The 24,386-nt window shown below is 39.6% G+C and overlaps 1 protein-coding gene across 5 annotated transcripts in view; it reads right to left on the bottom strand.

The window, feature by feature from the left end:
* FNDC3B (fibronectin type III domain containing 3B) overlaps positions 1-24,386 on the bottom strand; it is a 337,457-nt gene that overhangs the window by 116,043 nt on the left and 197,028 nt on the right. The window lies entirely within an intron of this gene.

The raw sequence follows: 24,386 nt of genomic DNA, 5'->3' as shown, positions 1-24,386 counted from the left end.
TAGTAGACTAAAGTTCCTAACTTGACCTTCTGTTATAGCCACTAAACAAAAGTCTCACAAACACTTTGTTTTATGAAAGAAACACCAATCTACCAAAGAGTGTGGCCCAGGCCTATGTTTCTGAGGAGGCTAAGAGTTGCTCTGTGCACATATAAGGCCCCCATGTTATTATAATAAGCCAGGACAAACAGAGGCGAGAACACTGAGCGGGAGGAGCTGTGATTCGAGAGCAGAACAGTTGAAAGCAGCTGCAGGTGACTTGTCTGACTGCATTCATAACAAAGGACTTTCTAATGGGATGGACACAGAAAGGAGCTCGGAAAATAGTCAGAGTTCCTTTAAACAGTAACTAGTTGAACTGTTTAACTGTAATTACTGTGAACTAGTCTTCATCATAATGTAATCACACTATATCCTTAGTGCTGTTGTGAACTAGTCTTATTCTACATTTTGAGTGAAAATGTAGAAGTATTATTTTCTCTTCCCTGTCTACTAAGCTTCTCTTAAATACATTATTAAATAGTAGCTACTACAATGCAATTGAGTAAGAAACTGCATGTCCAGAATTATAAATGATGCCATCTAAGTGAGTGACCACTCATCAGGTACAATAATTAAAGTATCACATTTGACCAGGGTTATATTCCAGCAGAATGAAGTGAAATGAACTAGAGGAAAAGCAAATAGGCTTTGTGCAGATTTGGGTTTATAGCCACCTAAGATTGTGAAATTATAAGCATTCCATCTGCTCACCAGCTGTGGTCCCTAATCCTCTTTAATAACTTCAGCCTGCACGACTCCATGAGAATCCAGGCGTCTTCCAAATTTCACTTTACATTAGTTGCCAGGATTGATTTTTAGACGCCAGTCTCCAGTGAAAGCAGCATAAAGTTGATTTCGCTGGCAGGTGTTAATTTTCAGAAGAGTGAAAATGGGAAGAGAGACTAAGAATGGGAAGAAATTAAGGAGGTTCCAAGGTCATCACATTGAGTTTTTAGGGTTCTATGGTCTCCAGCAAAGCCCAAATACTCAAATAAAGAATAGATTCCTGAAATGTAAAATTAAAAATTCCCTAAAACTTTCAAAAGGCAACATCTAAAAAAACAAATTATGTGCAGTTGTGTCTAGAATGAGGTTAGGACTTCTGTAGCAGTTAGTCCTTTCCCCCAATGCAATCCGTAAGTCCTGCCTTTTGGTCACCAACCAGAGTCAAGGTCCTGGCGCTGTGAACTATTTCCCAATGTCACAAAGCTCATCTACTTTTTTCTTAAGGTACTTAAAGCAGTTTCTCGCTAGGCTCCATACACGTGGTCATGACAGTTTAAGTCAGGAATAGAAAAAAGGTGTTCCGCCCTGGCCAGTTTGGCTCAGCGATTAGAGCGTCGGCCTGCGGTCCTGAGAGACCCGGGTTCGGTTCCCGCTAAGGGCACGTGCCTCGGTTGCAGTTTGTCCCCGGCCCTGGTCGGTCGTGCAGGTGGCAAGCCACTTGATGTGTCCCTTTCACATCGATGTTTCTCTCTCTCTCTGTGTTCCTCTCTCTCCCTCCCACTCTACCTGAACAAAAAATGGAAAAATGTCCTCGGGTGAGGATAAAAAAAAAAAGGTGTTCTACTAAAGAAAATTGTATCAAAGGTGCAAGCAGAACTCATAATACTATGATTTAAACTCTGAAATACCTTTCCATCCCCTACCTTCACACAGTCATTGTAGAACAGAAGAGAAGGAATGATTCCTTTATGACTTTTGAGATTAGTGACAACCTGGTTTCCAGGCAAACACAGGCTTGTATATTAACTCCTGTATTATATGTTTATAATATCTTTAGTTCAGAATGCTGAAATCTTTTGAGAAAAAGCTGGAATTACAGGTTTCTGCTTAAACTCACTGGTGATCTGAACCCACGTGGTAATATCATAAGGGCTAGGATTTGCCCTTATGGCTTCTACCAGAACAGGCTTGTTTCCTGGGCCACGTGTCACAGAGGCTTCCTTTCCTGGAAGACATTAGTAGAGGGCTCTCTGAACTAAGACGGTCGAGTCCTTCCTTGTTTCAGAAGGTCTGTGTACTATCTGGTAGAGAAGGGCTTCCTACGTGGATGGAGCCTCCATTCATAATTCTCAATGTAGAACTTGTTGTTCTGTCTCTCATTTTATGAACAATTGGAAGGTGATGAATCACCATTTTTATTTCTGGCACAGAAAAAAAAAAGTTTCCTTATCCCCCTAAGAACATAGTGACCAGTGGAGGTGGCCCTGGCTGGAAGCTCCAAGTGAGAGCAAGTGAGCAAACTGTCCCCGGTGCTAGTACCAAGTGGCCAGAAAGTCAGGTTCCACGACATTTCCCTACAACCAGAAAATATTTTCATCTCATCTTTCAACAGAATAAGAACATATAAAACCATTCTGAGTGCCAAAGGTGCTGATTAATACAAAAGTTATTATACCATTTTTTAAAATTTATTAATTTGTTTTTGTTACAGATGTTTCTCATTTTTCCCCCATTGACACCCTCCCCCCCCCCACACCCCATCCTCAGCTTTGTTGTCTATGTTTATTGGTCATGCATACATGCATGTAAGTTCTGTGGTTTATCTCTTCCCCTGCAAACCCCCTCCTCTGAGGCTTGTCAGTCTGTACCCCACCTCTATGTCTCTGGGTTAATTTTGTTGAGCAGTTTGTGTAGTTCATTATATTGCACAAATAAGTAAGATCATGTGATATTTGTCTTTCGCTACTTGGCTTGTTTTGCTTAGCATAATACTCTCCAGGTCCTTCCATGTCATCTCAAAGGATAAGAGATCTTTCTTTCTTACAGTTGCGTAGTATTCATTGTGCACATGTACCACAGCTTTTTAATCCACTCATCTACTGATGGACACTTGGGTTGTTTCCAGATCTTAGTTACTGTAAATAGTGCTGCTATGAACATGGGGGTACATATATTCTTTCTGATTGGTGTTTCAGGCTTCTTAGGGTATATTCCTAGAAGAGGGATCACTGGGTCAAATGGAAGTTCAATTTTTAACTTTTTGAGGTAACACCATAGTGTTCACAGTGGCTGCACCAGTCTGCATTCCCAACAGCAGTTATTATACCATTTTTTAAAGATGCTTTAATCAAAGTGCTAAGAGAAATCAGACTATTAAGAGCTATTGTCTGAAAAATTTCCCAAACTATGGGAGAAATCAACAGTTGAAAATAAAAGGTTGAATCACGTTTCCATATTAAAAACATGCTTCAATATTCCAAAATGTTTTTATTGCCATGTAGTCCAGAGTAGCTGAGTACAGTTTCAATTCCTATGAATAACGTGAAACTCAATGCAAAATGGACAGGGGAAAACACAAAGTACAGGTTCTTCCAAAGGGTAAGAGCTATGGTGGCAGAAAGAATAATGGATGGCCCAACGTAACTGCAACCAACTAAAGAGGCTCATTCTCACTGAACAAAAATGGGGGGGGAGCAGTGATGACAGTTTATTACATTTATTTGGCAGAAAGGGAACATAAGACTCATTTATAGGGAAAGGCCCTCATCTGTGGGGATGAAATAGGCTTAGCATGAAATTCTTAACCTGGCTGATCAGTTCCTCAGAAAACATCTTGTGCTATATGCTGTGCAATTCTGGCATACAAACCGCATAATAAACTATGTGGTAACTATTTCCAACTGTAGCTGGAATTCTGTATTTTAACCCAAGCCTTATAAAATAAAAAGTTTTAAATAAAAAATAAAATTCAGCACTTCTCATTATCTGTAAGTTTGGAAGTCCCTTTAAATAAGCTCTGCACTTGAGCTTCTGACTCCAATTGGTTTCCTATACATTCAAGAGATGAACTCGGCGGGGGGAGGGGGGAGGTATAGACAATATACACAAACATGAAACAATCACGAGGAGGTCAGCTCGCTGTGGGTGCCATGAAGAATGTCTTTCCAAGGGTGATGCGATGGAGTAGTCAAGGAAGGCCTTTCTGACTCTGAAGCATTTGGGCTACTCCAGGAAGGATGAGGAGCAAGAAAACGTTCAAGGTGGAGAAGTAGAAAGAGCAAAGGCCCCGGGGCAGGAAGGGCCAGGCATGCTAGAGTACTGGAAAGGAAGCCTGTCTGCAGCCCAGAGAGTTGGAGCAGGGCTGGAAGGAGCTGAGGTAGCACAGCAGTCAGCTGTCAAAGAATGTTGCAAGTGGGGTAGAGAGTCTGCACTTTATGCTAAGCTCCAAAGGAAAACACAGAGGGTTTTAACAAGAGCCTGTGGCTACTGTGTGGAAAACGAATTGTAAGGGAACCAAAGTTCAAGCAGAGAGACTAGTTCAGGGAAGAAAATCTCTGTGCAAGTGCTCATGCACACACAGAGATTAAAAGCAAATGGCCAAGAGACATATTTAAAAAAATGCTCAACATCACTAATCATCAGGAAAATGCAAATTAAACCAACTATGAGGTATCACCTCACACCAGTCAGAATGGCCGCCATCAACAAATCATTAAACAAGTGCTGGGGAGGGTGTGGAGAAAAGGGGACTCTAGTACACTGCTGGTGGGAATGCAGACTGGTGCAGCCGCTGTGGAAATCAATATGGCGTTTCCTCAAAAAATTAAAAATTGATCTGTTATTTCACCTAGTGATCCCACTTTTAGGAATATACCCTAAAAAGCCTGAAACACCAATCAGAAAGAATATATGTACCCCTATGTTCATAGCAGCACTATTTACAATCACTAAGATCTGGAAACAGCCCAAGTGTCCATCAATAGATGAGTAGATAAAAAAAACTGTGGTACATATACACAATGGAGTACTATGCAGCTGTAAGAAAGAGAGATCTCTTATCCTTTGAGATGACATGGAGGGACCTGGAGAGCATTATGCTAAGTAAAACAAGCCAAGTAGCGAAAGACAAATACCACATGATCTCACTTATTTGTGGAATATAATGAACAAAATAGACCCAGAGACTTAGAAAGGAGTATGGTTCAGACTGACAAACCTCAGAGTAGGGGGGCAGGAGGGATGGATGAGATAAACCAAAGAACTTATATGCATGTATGAGTAACCAATGGACATAGACAACAGTGCTGGGGGGCAGGGGGGATAGAGAGGAGGGTGTCTGGGGTGGGGGGAGAAACATCTGTAACAAAAATAAATTAATAAAAATTGCAAAAAATATATAAAGTTAAATTTAAAAAAAATAAAAACAAACACTGCAAGGAAAAGCTTTGCACCTTTTCAATTTTGCTGTGAACCAAAAACTGCTCTAAAAAAAAACCCCAAGATCAAAAAAAAACCAACAATAAGTACTACAATAATAGTAGAAATTTAGGAAGAAAGTCACATTTAATGAAATATGCTTTAGATATACAGAAACTTACTACTTGTTTCACAACAATCAATGTGATTTTCTAAAGCTAAAGGAAAACAAGGGTTTGCAGCACACTTGCTCTACAATCTAAAGAATCCATTACAGGAAGAAGATTGTGGATCATGATACACACGCTTCACTGCTGTCTGAAGTCACCCTTGTTTTGAATGCTGCTGATCAGAGATAAATTGTAGTGTAGACCATAACATCACTCTAGACAGCAAGGAATACCGAAAGCAGTAAGTCATATTTTCTACATTTAAGATTTCAACATATTTCCACGAATGCTATGGCTCACAAAAAAAGCCAAATTCTGCTAAGTGGAAAATGTATTTCAGTCTCCAGAGCTGTCCTCAAATAGTAAAACAATTTACCAGACATACTTAAATAGTTTTTCCCCAAGACCTCTATTTTTCTCATTTAAATTGGTTCCAAAAGGAACTGGCAGGGCATAGTATATGCTGTAAGTGATTGATACTCTTATGGAAAAAACATGTAAGGAGCTAAAACTAAAGGCTTATAACTATGCACAAAGTTAAAAGGCCTAAATAGACAGACTTCATGTTTTAAATTCACTGAAAATAAGATCAGAGAAGCTATTCTAGAGAGGTAGCATGACGTGGTCCCCTCAGCTTCTCTTCCCCCTCACCAAAGTCCTAGCAATACCACTCGACAAGCACATCTGATACAACTTGAACCCTGCTACAGGAAGACTCATGTTACTGGAATTTCTTGAGTTCCCACCTACGGACTACCGTGGCATTGGGACCTTTGCCTTCTGTCATGTATAATCTATACCACCTTGGTTGATACGATATAATTCAGCTGAGTTCTCATGTTTGGCCAAAACATTTTTACCCTTTCATTTTCTTATTCTTCATGTACACAATTTGGGCTTTGTACCTCAACTTTATCACTCTCATCAACCTCTTGTTTTAGGACTCCTTGTAATTCCAGTCCAAGGACACTTTTCAAACCCACAGCAGATACTGAGTTCTGACAACTGTGTTCATCCAAGCAATGATTTGCTGAAATTTAAACTATGAAGTTACATATACTTTTAACTTTGATATATATCTCCTACCAATTTCATAGAATCACAGAATTCTGGAAGAGGAAAGAATCTTAACTGATTTCAAATACTATCACATATATAATTCAAATATTTTTTCTATCTACTTTAGGCAAAACACCCACCCAAAGGTAAAAAAGGAAATCTATAGGACATAATTTCATTACATCAGGCAACAATTATTAAAAACATAGCAAGGGAGATAACAGGGCTTTAGAATTTATCACCTTTATGACACCTTGGGGTCGATATAATTCATGTCCAAAGTGAAACCAATTATTAGACCCCACCTGGATAACAGCTCCAAGGAAAGAACATATGCACTCGTCTACAGCGTTAGCTAGCCAGTCCATGGCTAACAAGCATCAGCTTCTATGGAGTTTCTTGGAGTAATTCTATAACAATTACTATTAATTTTTACAGAATCACTAGATTCTTTAAGAATGAATTATTTTGAAAGCTTTGTGAGTCTTACCTAATGTCGGCAAAAACTACCTTAGTTTCCTCTTTGAAGATAATATATGTTCCAAATGAAATAGGTCCCTTTGACTTCTTTTGGGAAATGCCATTAACTCCACTTTTCATCTCTTAAAATGAGTTATACAGATCCTGATATTTAACTTCAATTAAATATGTCCTGAAAATACCCATCCAACATCTTACATGTGCATACACATACAAGTCAAAGACACAGCCCACGTGTATTTCCAGAGTTAAAGTGAACAATGGTCACTTTAACCATTTATCCTAGATGATGTGAGTGGGCCTTCCCTGAAAGCACATGCATTCTTTTAGGAATGCAGACACACAGAGCAGAAGGCAACGTGCGGATGGAGCCCAGAGCGATGTGAAAATGCTGGTCTTGAAGATGGGAATGATGCAAACACAGAGAAGGCAGGACAAGGTGAGGAACAGATTCTTCCCTGGAGCTTCTGGAGGGAGCCTAATTCTGCCGACACATTGATTTCAGCCCAGAGACACTGATTTTGGACTTCTCACTTCCAAAATTATATTCTCCAGCTTCTCTCCAGAACTATGAGAACTATTTATTTATTTAAATTTTTTTTTTCCTTCGTTTTTTTCTTCTTTATTGATATTAGAGAGAGAGAGAGAGAGAGAGAGAGAAGGAGAGGGAGAGAGAGAGACAGAAACATCAATGAGAGAGAACATAGATTGGCTGCATGCCCCCCACTGGGGATCAGGCCCACAACCTGGGCATGTGCACTGACCAGGAATTGAACCAGAAATCTCTCAGTGCATGGGTGGACGCTCAACCACTGAGTCACACTGTCTGGCCTATGAGAACTATTTAAAGAACAAATTTCTGTTGTTTAAATCACTGACTATGTGGTAATCTGTTGATTATAGGAAACTAATACAAAGCCCATCAGAGCTGTGCTCCATTGTGCTAACAACCTCTTAATAGACAGCAGTAATATCAATATGAATAAAGAGCAAGAAAATCAAGCCAAATTAAATGAACTGAGTTCCACCCTGGCCAGTTTGGCTCAGCGGTTAGAGCCTTGGTTCATGGACCAAAGTGCCGTGGGTTTGATCCCGGTCAAGGGCATGTACCTCAGTTGCAGTTCGTCCCCGGCCCTGGTTGGGGTCATGCAGGAGGCGGCCACTCAATGTGCCCCTTTCACGTGGATGTTTCTCTCTCTCTGTCTCTCTCTCCCTCCCTCCTTCCCTCTCTCCCTCCCTTCCTCCCTTCCTCTCTCTCTCTCTCTCCCTCCCTCCATCCCTCCCTCTCCCTCCCACTTTGACTGCACAAAAATGGAAAAATAACCTCGGGTGAGGATTAAAAAAGAACTGAGTTCCTACTATGTGCCAGGACTGTGCCAGTTTATCATAAACTTGTATTTTTAATCCATTCTCTTACAAACACAGGTCACCACAATGTATTACCCCAAATTTAGCACAGGGATAATAAAGATTAAGAATGTGGGCATTTACCCCTGCTCAAACACAGTTTCCTAGTCACAGAAATTAATGCCGATCTTTTTCTTTTGATATCCTGTTTTTCTCATCTTGTGCATTAAAATGGTTCAAAACTGCTGAGGGAACATCTGCTCACAACAGTGTTGCAGAAAGACAGATAATATGCTTTCCAATAAGCCTAATGGGAGAATGTTCTTTTGGTAACAGATATTACGTACAGTGGCCATAAATCTAGGCCTGAAAATATTCCCTGAAGACTTACGAAACTGGATAAAACTGAAAAATTACAAGTTTCCACAAAATATCTGAGTCTCAAATGCCTCAAATTTATCTTGAAAAAAAAGGTGATTTTCCAGGAAGAAAACCACCACCTAAATAAAGTATAATTAACATAATTGTCACCTATGATTACCACTTGTCTAGGAATGGTTTATTTTCCATTTTGGTGTCTCATTCACCAGCATTAATCAATATGACTCTAGCCACCTTTTCAAGTAAACATCTTGGACACTAAAACCTTCATTTTATTCCTTGGTAACTTGATAAATTCCAGTATATCCTGCCTTATACACATAACTAACTGATCTGCTGCTCCCCAAAAATATCCCTTTTGATATGCTACCTACAAAAATAACCTATCAGTGGATGAATCATCCGTATTCCTTGGTATTCACTGTTCTCTCTTACTCTTTCTTGTTATTAAAAAAAAGGAAAAAATAACTCTGACATAGCAACAGGTGAAAAACAGAACAGAGATATACATTATGTACACATTTTTCAATTATCAGTCACTTTGGGGGTCTGGAATATTAGGTTGAATCATATAAAATTTCTAATATTTCACTGTTTTTGACCTTAAAAAAATACTGGCAGCTCTGGCTGGTTTGGCTCAGTGGTTACAGTGTGGGCCCACAGACCAGAGTGTCCCAGGTTCGGTTCCCACTAAGGGCATGTACCTTGGTTGCAGTTTGTCCCTGGCCTCGGTTGGGGTCACGTGTGTGGCAGCCAGTCGATGTATCTCTCTCACATCAATGTTTCTCTCTCTCTCTCTTCCTCTTCCTCTATCTGAAGATAAATGCAAAAATGTTCTCTGGTGAGGATTAAAAAAAAAAAATCAGCAGTTTCCTAGAGACCTACCCAAATATTATGAATCAACCCTACAGATAACGTCTGAGCATCATTTTAAGTTTCAGGTTCTCGTATACCAAATCTTTACCAGAGCTATTAATAGCAATACTCTGGACACAACCTCCCCTATGCTCTTATCCATGGCTGATTACCTGCTAGTGAAGAGGCTACTGAAGGTAAACATGGACAAAAAGGGTAAGAAGGAAGGAAATGGAAATAAGATACAAATAATCTACCAAGTGAATTACTCTCCTTCACAGAAGAACCATGAACTTTCCTAAAGTACTATCTTTTTCCTCAGAGGCACTTGATGAACTTTTAATATAGATTTAAAGTGAGAGCAAATCTTGAACCTTTCTTCTTCAAGAGTAAACGGTTTGACAAGTATGATAAAAATCTGGTACTAAAAACATTCTTCTCATCTATCATTTCCTACTTCCTTTTCCAGTCCAAAAAGCAAAACAAGATAAAAATACCCCAGTAGTAAATAAACAAATAAACAAAAAGTTCTGGATTTTAAAAGTCCATTCATTACATTAGCAAGGTATACAGGGTGGGGAAGAAAAAGAGAAATCACAGAATTTAATACAAGTAACAAAGAAAAGTACAAAATAGAAGTACAAAAAGGGGAATGGGTGAGAATTCTAATTTCTGGGTCCAAAATATCCCAGATTATCAAGTTCAGAAAACCAAAGTTCTGAAAGCTTAAGTACAGAGGCTAATGTATAAAAGATTACTATATTTCCCATTCCAACTAAGGGTGGCATAACCACAGGATGGTAACCAACTAACTGGCCCTGAAATTATTTCAAAGAAAGGATAAAAAAAACACTATGTACACACTACAGAACCAGGCAAATCAACAGGAACGCTTACTGATTCTATAATGCATGTATCTACACTACCTAAAAGGTAGACTTTCCTTTGTAAAATACTAATTCAGTAGTGACTAACAAACTTAATAATGATAGTTTTACCCTCATGAATGACATTCTAGATGGTGCAGAGTCCACTAAATCCAGAAAGTGAAATCTATGAAAAATACTAGTTCATAAACATGGAAATCTTCAATGACATCAAAATAGTTTCAAATAAAAAACTGCCTACAATCAAATTAGAGCCTCTCTCATAGATGACAGTGTGAGTAGTAAATAATATTAATGGCATCAGTCTGTTTTAAAAGGTTAAAAAAAAAACCTGATAGTTGAAGAATTATAGCACCAATAACCATTTTTCACTTGACTAACACATGATTTTTAACCAGCTTTCAAGAGATGCTGATATCTTATGGAGTTCCTTGAAGCAACATTCCACCAACAGATAAATCTTCCTGAAAGACTAAATATTATTTTTTTAAATGTGCTTGGCAAGATACTGAAATAGTTTTGAGGAACTCAGTGAACTTAAAATATGGCAGTTCCTTCATCCCTCTTGGTTTTAAGGATCTTACTGTTCCATATAATAATCTGTGTCTTTTCAAATAATAAAGAGGTCAATGTAAGTTCACCATGTGACTTAAGAGTAACAGTAATAAGTACATTTATGATATTAAATAAAATTGTGATAGTGCTAGTTCTTCCCCGCACTTCCTCATGTTGCTCTGATGAGAGAGTTCTACTGAGTAAACAAAGCAAGGCTTGGGCATGTCACTGAAATGCCATCAATGATATTTTTTATTATATATAAAAGTGAACTTTTTTCTCTTTGAAAAGAGCTGACTGCACTTTAAAGTAACTTCAGTTTGTAAGAGGACCTAAAAATAATCATGGCACCTTCAATTAAAGTAGGCTGCTTTTAACATAGGCATGTTTACCCAAGGGTAAAGTTAAACCCTTTTCTTGTTCTTAATTTTTCATTTAAAACTAAAAATGAGAAAAATTTTTGAAATTTCCAGCTTTGAAGCATATCAAAACTTTAAAACATCACTTTAAAAGCTATAGATCACTATTCAAAAACCCAATACATCAATATTGTGCGTTGCTAACTCCTTTCAAAGTTCTTCATAAGGACTGCATTTCTAGTTTGCTTATCAAATCAATGTACACGGGCAGTGGAAGCTCTAATCCAGCCCAGGAGGAAGACAGAAGTGTTGGGAAAGTCCAAATAGGAAGAGTAAGAAGCTTATTCATATGGAGATTTGCTCAAAGCTGAGCAGCCAACAAAAGGACTCATGGACTACAATAGAGCAAAAGGGCTTCCTCTCTGTACCCCACTCCTCTGGAAAATGTTAACCCAGTGGGAGAAATGGAATATATAAAAATGGAACATGAAACCTCTCTTATTTTCTGCCTCCTGTTTTTTCCAAATTATCTTTATTACACAGTCCGTCTTATCTTCCCTGCCCACTATGTGTGTTCCTTTCATTCTCCTTGTTTTCCTATTTTGCCACTTCCTTTTATTTCAACGTGTTGTTCCTCTGAAGCCCTTCTCATTTTTCTCCGGCCTCCTATTTTCCAGTCTTCCTGAACCATCACAATTCCCTTTTGTGCTTGGAGCAAATCATCCCCACCACTATCACCTAGTCCTTCCTGGCCCTTTCTGAGCACACCACCTACACGGAAAGCCCCGTTCTTCTGATGCAGTTGGCAAGAAGTAGTTATGATCTTACATTTTTCAAAATGCAAATTTAACACAAGAGGAAAAAAGAGAAAATGTTATAGTCAACAACAAGGACATTTATACTCTTTACTTTGTTTGTAAAGAGTAAATTACATGAAATGAGCTAGCATCACTACTGTTTCTAAGGACCTTTCCCATTTTACACTTGTGTTCTCTGCTCAATCCTTAACAGAATTTCAAGGTCTTATTACAGAACCAAAAATTGGAACAGGGTAATATAGCCTGCTACACTGTAGTGTGTTGGTTGGGCAAATTAAATTTAAAATAAAGCCAATACTAGTCATGGCAGAAAAGGATGACCCATAATTAGCAAGTGTGCAATACTGACTATAACTGTCACATTGCAATATACTAATCCTACAAAACCAAAGACTGAATATCCTGCTTCTACATACAGCAGTTATACATAGAAATCCTAAAGGACTATTCCACAATAGGAGATTCAGTGACAAGTCAATGTTGACATAAAAGTTGAAAAGTAGCCAAAATTCCATGACAAATGCTGAGACTAGTTCAGATACACTATTCATAAAAAGTTTCTGACTCTACACAGTGTGACAGCTTCTACGATGCTACCCTTCCTTCTCCACCCCATCATTGAACATCCTCTCCTGGTACTCATACCTCTGTGTAGATGCCTTCTACAATGCATCAACAGACATGGAATGTGATTAATGAAATATGACCAACAGAATATGGAAGTGATGGGAGTATGATTTCCGAGGTATAAGAAAAAGTGTTAAACTTTCAAATGCAGTGGGTTTCCTAGTTAGTTTATCCACCTGGATTAACTAACTCTCCCTACAACAAGTTATATGAGTGTTAGAAAAATAAATAGTAAAAAGTTGTCATTCACCCAAGTCATCTTCAGCTAACCAGTCCCCTAACCTTTTCCCCAACACTTCAAATACCTAGCAAATAATTTAAAACAGTCAATGTGCTGAGCAAATTCTAACACAGAATCGAGCTGGCCTGTCATGCTCCTCTACTCAGCCTCACAAGAAAATCAGCCCAGAGTGGGGGCAGAGAAAAGATGAGGAAAGAGGGTTGAATTTTATTCTTGCTCAGAACTCATTAGATTGTTTGTGGGTAGCCATAGCCAAGATAATTCTTTTTTTGGTCTAGACACCCCTTATAATCCCTTCATATCTCAAGTTCTTGGCACTCAAGTTTACTCGACACTGACCCAGACTGCAGGATGTCCTGCCTCTCAGCACGCTGAGGGTTGTGCCCAAAGGCTGGGTGTTCTGCTGACATGATCCACAGGAAGCAGTTCTCATAAGCAGAAAAATGTTATGGTCTTTCTTCGTCAACACCCTGTAACATTTTTTAAAGTACTTAGTCTTAGTAAGAGTCTGAAACTCTCTTAAGAACTCATGACAGCCCTCTGAAATATGGGATATTAATTACCTCCAGTTCATAAGCACATGAAGAAACCAAAGCTTTGCAAGATCAACTCTCTTCCCCAAAGGCACACAGCTCACAAGTGGTAGAGCTGGAACTAAATGCAAGGTCCCCACTAGGAAGGAAGTTATTTTGCTTCTATGCATGGCACATTTGCGATGATGACCTCTGACCCAGTTAAATTCAGAACTCAACTTAGCTAAACGAGAGAATGACATATAAAAAGTTTCAATTCAACAAAATTGAAGGTTATATATGTACCAGAAACAAACCATGTCATCACTTACATCTGCTGTTTAAAGGATTCTTTGGAATGATATGTATTTTACCAACATGGGTTCTGATGTCATCTAAATGCCTCTATGATCAGTTCCCAAGAAAGTAAAAAGGCAGAGAAAATAACATGGATTTACAGCGTTAAGTACTACATATGGTATAAACTAATCAAAATTCTGCCCTCAATCTTTTGGTGAACATTCATTTCAAAAGAAATGCAAAGAATTTTTTCACAAGTTGTTTGTTTTTTTACATGTAAATGAAAAATGTGAAGCTTCAAGTGTGATTGAATAAGTTAAGAGTTCTTAAATTGACATGACAAGAATGTCTCATCCTAACTGCTAAAAAAATCATGTAGTTAACATCTTTAAAACATTCCAGACTATAACATAAAGCCAGGGAAAAGGGCAAAAGACAAAAAGATAGGATAAGTGATGTAACTTGATAAAGACAACTATGTGCTCTACGCATCAGCAACAATTTGGGACACCAGTTTCCTCTTTGTTGAGCCAAAGATTTACCTGTACACCAGTAAAGTCAACACCTCTCCGGAAAAAACAATCAGCATACTGGGGTCTCACAGAAAGTTGTTCATAGTTTGACTTTTCCAGCTCTCACCCTCAGGGGAGAGTGCCAAGGTCAGAAGGCACATGTCAATGAGCAGCACTGCACTCCTTCTGGAAACAGCCTCTGTCCCCAAGCCCGTCTCCTTTCCCATCCCACAGGTAGGCAGCTATTACAGGCCTGAAGCCACTCAGAGACCTCCACAAGGGGGGGAGGGGTGCACGGATCTGGCAGCTCACTTTTAAAATGGAAGTAAGGGTGTTAAATACCCAATTTCTTGCCAAAAAGAATGTCTCTTGCATTCTGATCCAGGGGTTTACATTATCCTTATAAAAAGAAAAGTTATTTGGGCTTGTTTGGACTATTTTCACTTTTCAGACTGTATTTGGCAGAAAGATGGGTGAATTCCACTGACCTGAGCTCACTTTTAATTTTTTTTCATGTTTTCTTGGTATTTTTGCCAGGCTTAGGAGTCATCTGCAGCTGCAGACAGGTGAAAACACACAGGATTTATCATCACCAAAGACTTGAGAGATGAAGCAATAATAAAAATCCATCTAGAAACTGTACATTTTCTAATGCAGTGAGGAAAGCGTACTCTAGGAGGAAAAAGGAACTCAGCCCCCTCCACAAACTCTTCCACAACACCCTGTCTGAACATGCAGGGGGACAGGCGATCCCAACAGCAAAGGAGGCAAGTGAAAGGAGCGCGCGGCCCCCGTGGAGTGTGAAAGCCCCACTAAATATCTTATTTTAAACAGAAAAGCACCAGTGTTCTCTCTTATAGGGAGCCAAGACCAAGAGAGATTCCAAAAGAAAATCTGCCTTGACTCCCAACATTCCAGACCTTATTAACAGGCTCGTCCTTTCAAACAAAGGAAACACTGTCAGCCCTGCACAGGTGGATGTAACCCCACCCCCCTCCCGGCAGCCTGTACATCAAACCGAGGATAGACTCCAAGGCCTACAACTGTCCACAATCTCAGACTTTACTCCAGTAATTCTTGTCTGCAGAATGAATGAATTTTCCATAAACAGATACTGGGGTCGGATTCTGGTTTCTGAGCAATCATAGCAAAATATGGGAAGAGAAAAAAATGTCAGAAAGGACCTTCTGAGAAGGAATGAGAATACAAAAACCTGTTAATAAGAAATATGGCTCAGGTCAGAAGGCAGTTTGCGATCTCTAAAGGAGGAAAGCACAAGAATAATGCTTTTGTCACTGGCTTTCAGTGTTACAATCAGAACTTATGACTCTATGTGGTGGAATTTCATCTGAAGTGTAACTGAATCTTTGGATTCTCAACAATTCCAAAGGTCAATGCCAAAAGTATGCTGTATCCTCATTTCTTCTATATTTGGAATTCTCACCATTTTGTCTCCATTTTTCCCACATGGCAATGTACGTTCTAGAGGTCTTCATATAAGCTACTACCTATATGTTAACAACTCAAAAGGCTCTCCCCCCACCAGTGGGTCCTCACAATAGTTTTGATTTTTCTAATATTTTTTTAATCCTCACCCAAGGATATTTTTCCATTTATCGTCAGAGAGAGTGGGAGAGGGAGAGGGAGAGAGAAACATTGACATGAGAGGAACACATCGACTGGCGGCTCCTGCACGACCCCGAACCACAACTGAGACAAATGCCCTCGGCCGAAATCAAACCCTCGACTCATTGGTCCGCAGGCCAAAGCTCTATCGCTGAGCCAAACCAGTCAGGGCTAGTTTTGATTTTTCAGTGTGACTTCACATAGTTCTTTCTAGCAGATATCCTTACTCTCCTTTCTGAGGATACATGACAAAGGAACTACAATTCTGGTTGAAAATTGGGGAATTTCCATTTCAAACCTGTATCCCACTGGGTAACTTTCTTAATATCATATGCTTTGGCTTCTACCAAAGATAAAATGGAAAGAAGACGACTCCCTTCTCAATAAAGAGCAACAAAAACTTCCTTAGCTTTTGTGAAGAAAGGCAATAAGACGATTTCAACTGGGTTTTAGCCACAGAAAAGGACCAAGGCCCAACTCTTGCACAACCATCTGCACACAGGATATCATTTTCCATTCCTGTCCTGGACACCCATGGATTTCTGCCCAAGTACTGATCTAAAGTCAAATGCTGGAAAAAAAAAAAAAAAAGGAGAGAACAATTCTTGAAGTATTTTCCCCTAACTAATCTGATTATTATGCCCTGAGAAGGCGGGCTGGCTTCACAGAGGAGGTGATATCTGAGTTGGTTCTTAAAAATCTGAGTTAAGAGTTTGCTTTGGGCATGGGGAGCAAGAGGAAAGGGGAAAGATCTGCTATACTTTAGGAGGCTAGCAGGTGCCACACTGAGCAGTTTAGACTTTATTCCCTAGACAATGGGGACTACCCCATTAAGGAGGGGAATGGCATGTTCAGATCTAATGGAGCTACAGACATTCATAATACAGAGAATGGGATGGAAAGGAAAATAGATAATCACATATCTTAAAGTGGTTCTGGAAGGTTTATTAAGGATCACACTGAGCAAAGGAAATAACTTGAGCTCATAAGGACTGTATGAGAAGACACCAAGGACAGGGTCTGTGAGGAAGGATGCCCCAAGAGGGTATCTAAAGCGCTTTCTCAGTTGGAGCTGTCAGTATCCCACACGAGGCATGAGAAGGTAGGTGAGATCCGGCACCTGGCTTGAGGTGCCAGATTTCTGCCTAGTAGCAACCCCTCCTAGAGAGCCTAAATGTGACTTTCAGAAGGAGTGGTCCAGGTTTAGCTTTCAAAATGTAAGATGGATATAAGCAGAAGGAAGCCACATCTGGCTTATAGGGGAAAAAGTTGTAGGGGCAGGGCATGAAGGGCAGAGGGAAGGCCATCAGATGGGAGGGTAGAGAGACACCTGTTCTGGGAAGGGGATCACTGGGAGTGTTGACCCTAAGAATACAGGAGGGACTTCCGGTCATGATGGCGGGTAGGTAAACGCGATATCGCGTCCTCCCACAACCACATCAAAGTTAAAACTAAACTACAGAACAACCAGCATTCAAAATTGCCTGAAATCAAGCTGAATGCAAGTCCTACAACTACAGAATTAAAGCAGCAGCCACATCCAGCCTGGTAGGAGGGGCGGCGGCGGAGGTGGGCACGACGGGCTGGTCCCACACCCACGTGTGGCGGATAAAAATCAGGAGGCTCCCGCGGCTGGGAAGGTCCTTCCTGAGGACTGAGGGGTCCCCGTCCCACACCAGGTGCCCCGCTCAGGGTTCCAGTGCCAGGAAGAGAATCCCCATATCTTCTGGCTGGAAAACCAGCGGGAACTGAGGCTCAGGGAGGCTGAGGCGGCTGGAGCCCCAGGCAGCTCCCTAAAGGGCCCGCGCACAGACTTATCGGACTCGCTTCCTCTAAGCTCGGAGGGGAGGCAGCTCGAGGGGCGCCAGAGACATACAGGGAAGAACTGAGCTGTTTGGCACTGGAGCGAGGGCTGGAGAGGGGGCTTTCTCCAGGACAAAGGTGCTGTCAGAGACCTTTGTTCCTTTGGTGAACCCATCCCTGGGGCGGCAGACAGTCGCCATATCTGGGACTCCAGCAACACTGGTAGCCCCGCCCTGCTGACTCCCTGAGGCCCCGCCCCACCCAACTTTCAGGCCCACCCAAACTGTTGCCACTTGCTTAACCATAGGATTGGCCTGTCTTGGATCCTGCTTCAGGTTTTTCCTAAATTCTTTCAAACGAGCAGCATCTGGTCTCAGCGAGCCCCATACCTCTCATTAAGTAATACACAGAAACAAACACAGGGAAGCAGCCAAAATGAGGAGACAAAGAAACAGGTCCCAAATGAAAGAACAGAACAAAACCCCAAGAAAAGAACTAAGCGAAATGGAGATAAGCAACCTAACAGATGCTGAGTTCAAAATACTGCTTATAAGGATGCTCAATGAACTTAGTGAGAACCTCAGCGAACTTAGTGAGGGCCTCAAGAGCATAAAAAAGGACCAGTCAGAAATCATGGATACACAGTTAGAATTGAAGGAGGCATTAACTGAAATAAAGAATAATTTACACAGCTTCAATAATAGAGTATGTAAATCCAAGGAGCAAACCATCGATTTGGAATATAAGAAAGCAAAAAACGCCCAATCAGAACAGCAAAAAGAAAAAAGAATCCAAAAAAATGAGGATAGTGTAAGGAGCCTCTGGGACAACTTCAAGCGTGCCAACATTCGCATCTTGGGGGTGCCAGAAGGAGAAGAGAGAGAACAAGAAATCGAAAACCTGTTTGAAACAATAATGGCAGAAAACTTTCCTAACTTGGGGAAGGAAACAGACATACAAGTCCAGGAAGCACAGAGAGTCCCAAACAAGATGAACCCCAAGAGGCCCACACCAAGACACATCATCATCAAAATGCAAAAGGTTCAAGACAAAGAGAGAATCTTAAAAGCAACAAGAGAAAGGCAGCTACTTACCTACAAGGGAGTTCCCATTAGGCTGTCAGCTGATTTCTCAAAAGAAACTTTGCAGGCCAGAAGGGAGTGGCAAGAAATATTCAGAGTGATGAAAACCAAGAACCTACAACCAAAATTACTCTATCCTGCAAAGCTGTCATTTAGAATCGATGGACATATAAAAACTTTCCCAGACAATAAAAAGTTAAAGGAGTTCATCACTACCAAACCATTATTATATGAAATGATGAAGGGTCTTTTTGAAGAAAAAGATAAAATGTATGAACAAACAAAATGACAATGAATACATATCTATCAAAAATGGAATCTACAAACAAAATGAACAGGTAGAACAGAAAAATTCTCATAGATACAGAGAACATTTTGTTGGTTGCCAGTTGGGAGGGGGGTTGGGGGAACGGGTGAAAAAGGTGAAGGGATTAAGAAGCACAAATTCATTGCTAGACTGACAAACCTCAAAGGGAAAGGGGTTGGGGGGGGGGAGAAATAAACCAAAGAACTTATATGCATTACCAATGGGCACAGACAATAGTGTGGGAAAAGGTGGGAGGAGGGCGGGAGTGGGGAGGAGGGGGTCAATGGGGGAAAAATGTGAAACATCTGTAATACATTTTACATCCAACAATAAAGATTTGAAAAAAAAAAAAAAAGAATACAGGAGGAAGAAAATAAGAATGTTTAAGTAACAAGGATGACCACTATACTCAAGTGTTAAGAACTAAGCTAGGCTACTTTTGATATTTAGTAACTGGAATTAAAATACCCATTTTACAGATGAAGGCACAGAGTGCAGGGAATACTAAAAGCAAATAGCAAGGGACAAAGCCCGATGTTTGATACCAAAGCCCCAATGTTCACCCCTCACATCACACCATGAACTCGATAGTTAGTGCAAGGAAACAGGAGCCCTCCATTTCTCTGGGGCACCATGGAAGTTTGTCCAAAGTAGGCTGTTTTCCCGAAGGTAATCTTTAATGAAAGGAGGGATTGGCTACAACGCTCTATCCTTGGGTAGTGCAGCAATATGTTCTAGAAGAAGAAATGGTGCAATAACTACGTGTTCAAACAGAAGGCCTGTTCTGAAAAAGAAAGCAATTAAGAATACAAGATTCATCCTACAAATATTTACTGAGAACCTACTAACCGCTAGGCATAGTTCTAGGAAATGGGTAGAGAATGGTTAGTTAAACTAAGTTACTCCATCACATCAGGTACAACATCATGAACCACACCTGTAACCATCCTTAATGTCAGACAAAGTTCTCTTGGCTGATCATCACTCTCTGTGAAGACTGGTTTACAAAAACCATCAAGACTGACCAGGTGAAGAGACTCTGATTTTAGGACATCTAAAATAAGGTTCTTCAGGAATCTGTATTTATTTAAAGTTCCTCCAGTGTTCCTGAAGTACAGTTAACTGAGAGAAGCAGGATGCAAGAGAGTACTTAATCTATTCTCCACCTTTTTTAAAAATTCTTTTTTCCTTTATTGATTTTAGAGAGAGAGGAAGTGAGACAGAGAGAGAAAGAAACATCGATGAGAGAGAACATCAACGGGTCACCTCCCGCATGCCTCCCACTGGGGATTGGGCTCACAACCTGGGCATGTGCTCTGACCGGCAATTGAACCAGCGACCTCTTGGTGCATGGGTCAATGCTCAACCACTAAGCCACACTGGGCAGACTATTCTCCACCTTTTAATGTATTTATTTGTCCAGACCAACATAAGTTGTTTGCTTCTTTATGTGTATTTAGTTTTATCACAGGACCAACTACAAATTTAAAGTTTGCCCCTTTTTTGTTAACATTTGTCTTTTTAAGTGGTAGAAAGGTAATTAACTCAATTAGATTCCCTCAAAAGCTAGGGAATTCTGAAGTAAAAAGGTTGGCCTCCTCTGGAAATGTGGACATCTTAACCTAAGTAGAATGTAAAAAATACCACAAGCCACACGTCATGGTTAAGTATATATCCTATTCCTGTGCAAACCACATATGAATGGAAACAGATCAATCACTCTAGTATTAGTTACAGTTTAATATTAATCAGATGGTGTCATACACTTGAGAATTATGTACGAGATTTGTTTCCTGGTATAGAAGTCAGCTGCAATAAATTCAAGCACAAAGATGCTCTAGGAGAATGTTCCCATTTACAAGAAGGTACAAAAAAGCCTTTTGGGACCTTTACAGCCAACATTACATTCTGAGGCAGACAAGACTGAAACATGATCAACATAAATAAGAGATGCTTTTGTTCACCTTCTCCATCTGATACATGTTTCCCTCTTTGCTTTGATAACCAGGAGGCTCAAAGCCTCCTATATGGCCCACATAAGCAATTCTATAGGATTCTTTTATGTACAAACTTAGGTAATATCTTCATCTCATTTGTCCTCAGCTTCCTCAGATATTTATTTAATAGACCATTTTTTAGAGCAGTTTTAGGTTCACAGCAAAACTGAGCAGAAGGTACAGAGTGTGCCCATATATATACCCCCCATCTCTACATACATGCAGCCTGTCCCAGTATCAAAATCCCACACCAGAGAGGTACATTTGTTACAACTGATGAACCTACACTGACACATAACCATCACTGAGAGTCCACAGTTTACATAAGGGTATACGTAGCTCTTAGTGTTGGACATTCTATGGGTTTTGACAGATGCATAACAACATGCATCCACCATTACAGTGTACAGAGTAATTTCACTGCCCTAAAAACCCTCCATGCTCCTCTTTGTCATTCCTCCCTTCCTCCTAACCCCTAGCAACTAGGAATCTGTTTACTTTCTTCACAGTTCTTGTTAATATTTTTTATTCTTCTATTATAGCTGACAAACAATATTATATTAGTTTCAGGTGTATAAAATAGTAATTAGACATTTATATAACTTAGGAAGTAATCACCCAATAAGTCTAGTACCCATCTGACACCATATATGATCATTACAATATTATTGATTATATTCTCTATGCTGTACTTTACATCCCTGTGACTGTTTTTACTGATTTAGAAGCAACCAAAGTGTCAACTGATAAATGAATGGATAAAGATGATGTGGTACATACACAGAATAGAATGTTACTCAGCCACTAAAAAGAATGAAATCTTGTCATCTGAATGAACATAGAAGATATTATGCTAAGTGAAATAAGTCAAACAAAGAAAAACCAATACCATTTCACTTATATGTGGAATCTAAAAAAATTATCTCCATAATTTTACCTTCTCCTATCAGATAGTTGAAATCATTATAGTATGTAGATATCTGTTTGGCTTCTTTCACTGAGTTATATGCATTTAAGGTGCCTCCATGTCTTTTCATGGCTTGATAGCTCATTTCTTTTCAGTGCTAAGTAATACTCCATTGTCTGGATATACCACAACCTATTTACCCATTCACTTACTGAAGGACATCTCGGTTGCTTCCAAGTTGTAGCAATTATGAATAAAACTAACATTTGTGTGCAGATTTCTGTAAGGATATAAGTTTTCAATGCATTTGGGTAAATGGGTACTTATTTTTTTATCCAACACATAAACCCCTCAGATCCTTATTGAAATGAGCGTCTATATGTATCTGTTATCTTCCTTTTTGGTGTAAGGCAGGGCAAAACTTATTAAAGACTAAATCAAGTAATCAAGGTAGTTAAATCTCAAAAGCTCTCTGAAGATAGCCTATCATTCTTTCTATCTTTTCTATGAACTGAAATTCTCCTTAGGACAACTTATTTCAATTTTTTTGTGTGAACTTTATTATATGTCTGAGGTTAAAAAAGTTATAATATCACTACTACTATAATTTCAAACTTAGAAATGATAGCATCATTTGACTAAAAATTATTCTATATGTCACACTGCACTTTGTCTTAAGAGCTGTTTAAATACCTCTTGCACCTTGTGCACCTTGGGTCTCTTTTATATACTTGTTTATGTTTTGTTTAATAAATATGAAAAATAATGCTTCTAATTATTATAAGAATAATTCATAAAACTTGGACAATTAAGAAAAGAACAAAGACAAACTTAAAAGAACTTATAATACATTTCAAAGAAATCACTGTTCACGCCCTGGCCGGTTTGGCTCAGCGGTTAGAGCGTCGGCCTGCGGTCTAGAGAGACCCGGGTTCGGTTCCCGCTAAGGGCATGTACCTTGGTTGCAGTTTGTCCCCAGCCCTGGTTGGTTCTGCGGGTGGCAGCCACTCGATGTGTCCCTTTCACGTCGATGTTTCTCTCTCTCTCTCTCTCTTCCTCTCTCTCCCTCCCACTCTATCTGTACAAAAAAATGGAAAAATGTCCTTGGGTGAGGATTAAAAAAAAGAAATCACTATTCACTTTTCACTGTCATCTTACTATTCCTCTTTATTCTGCTATAATTCGTACATATAAACAATATGGGGCAGATGCTGATGTCAACATCTGATTCTACCCAGTTTTCCTCTGCTCAGACAAAGGCCAGTCTTCCTGACACAATCAAACATACATAACCTCCATCTTTTTCATTCGCACATAGATTCTCACATACGCAGTCCTGTTTCTACCTGGTTATGGTTCAACAAGGAAGGGGTATGTTTAATGAATATTACAATTAGTTCTTATCCAGTCTTTTACGGTTGTTCGTGTCTTTATTTATATCTGTAAACTCAGCTATATCAAAATGTTACCTTACTCTGGCCAGGTGACTCAGTTGGCTGGAGCATCATCCTGTGCACCAAAAAGGTTGCCGGTTCAATCCTGGTCTGGGTGTGTTCAGGAGGCAACCGATTGATGTTTCTCTCTCACATCAATGTCTCTTTCTCTCTCTTTCCTTTCCTCTCTCTTTCAAATCAATAAACATTGCGGTGATGGTATAGTGGTGAGCATAGCTGCCTTTCAAATCAATAAACATATTCTCAGGTGACGATTAAAACAAAGTTACCCTCTTCAAAAAGCCTGTTTTTAACTCCAGTGGCATCAAAATAGGTTTTTTTCTAAATCTTACCTAAAAACTTCATTTTAAAACACATAAACTTTCTTTCTCAAATTAACAGATCTAAAAGTCACAAATCTGCAGAAACAAAACACATGCCCTTTTGAGTGGATGTCGCTCTATAATATGTGGTGACATTAATTCTTGCACCTCATTCTTGGTTCACTCGGGATGCCTAAGGCAGCATTAAACAATAACTGATGCCTGAAACTAAAAAGAAATAAATATATTCCTGTTAACAACAATACTTCCGTACAGCACGGAATTACACCTGTATAATTATTTTGAGATTTAAAGTAGCCCTATACATCTTAGAAAGATGATTTTACTTTGGATCTTTTCCACATCTACTTAGAGTAAAACAGCTGAAATGGGTTAATGTAAGGACACGTTCAGATACCTGTTATGGGATTAAGTAGAATGTTACCTGGCACATGTAACCAAAAAATAGTATTTCTGTGATGAAGAATTAATTAAAAAAAAGATGCTGTCCTTACTAAGAAAAAGCTTAGAAGTCTACCCAATCGCTCAAGTAGAAAGACCAACCACCATGAAATAACATTCTTATGTAAAAGATGTTTCTTACAGAATGACCCCATTTCC

The sequence above is a fragment of the Molossus molossus genome, unplaced genomic scaffold (assembly GCF_014108415.1).
Source record: "Molossus molossus isolate mMolMol1 unplaced genomic scaffold, mMolMol1.p scaffold_m16_p_5, whole genome shotgun sequence".
Classification (NCBI taxonomy): domain Eukaryota; kingdom Metazoa; phylum Chordata; class Mammalia; order Chiroptera; family Molossidae; genus Molossus; species Molossus molossus.
This window is presented reverse-complemented; position numbering and strand designations above follow the sequence as displayed.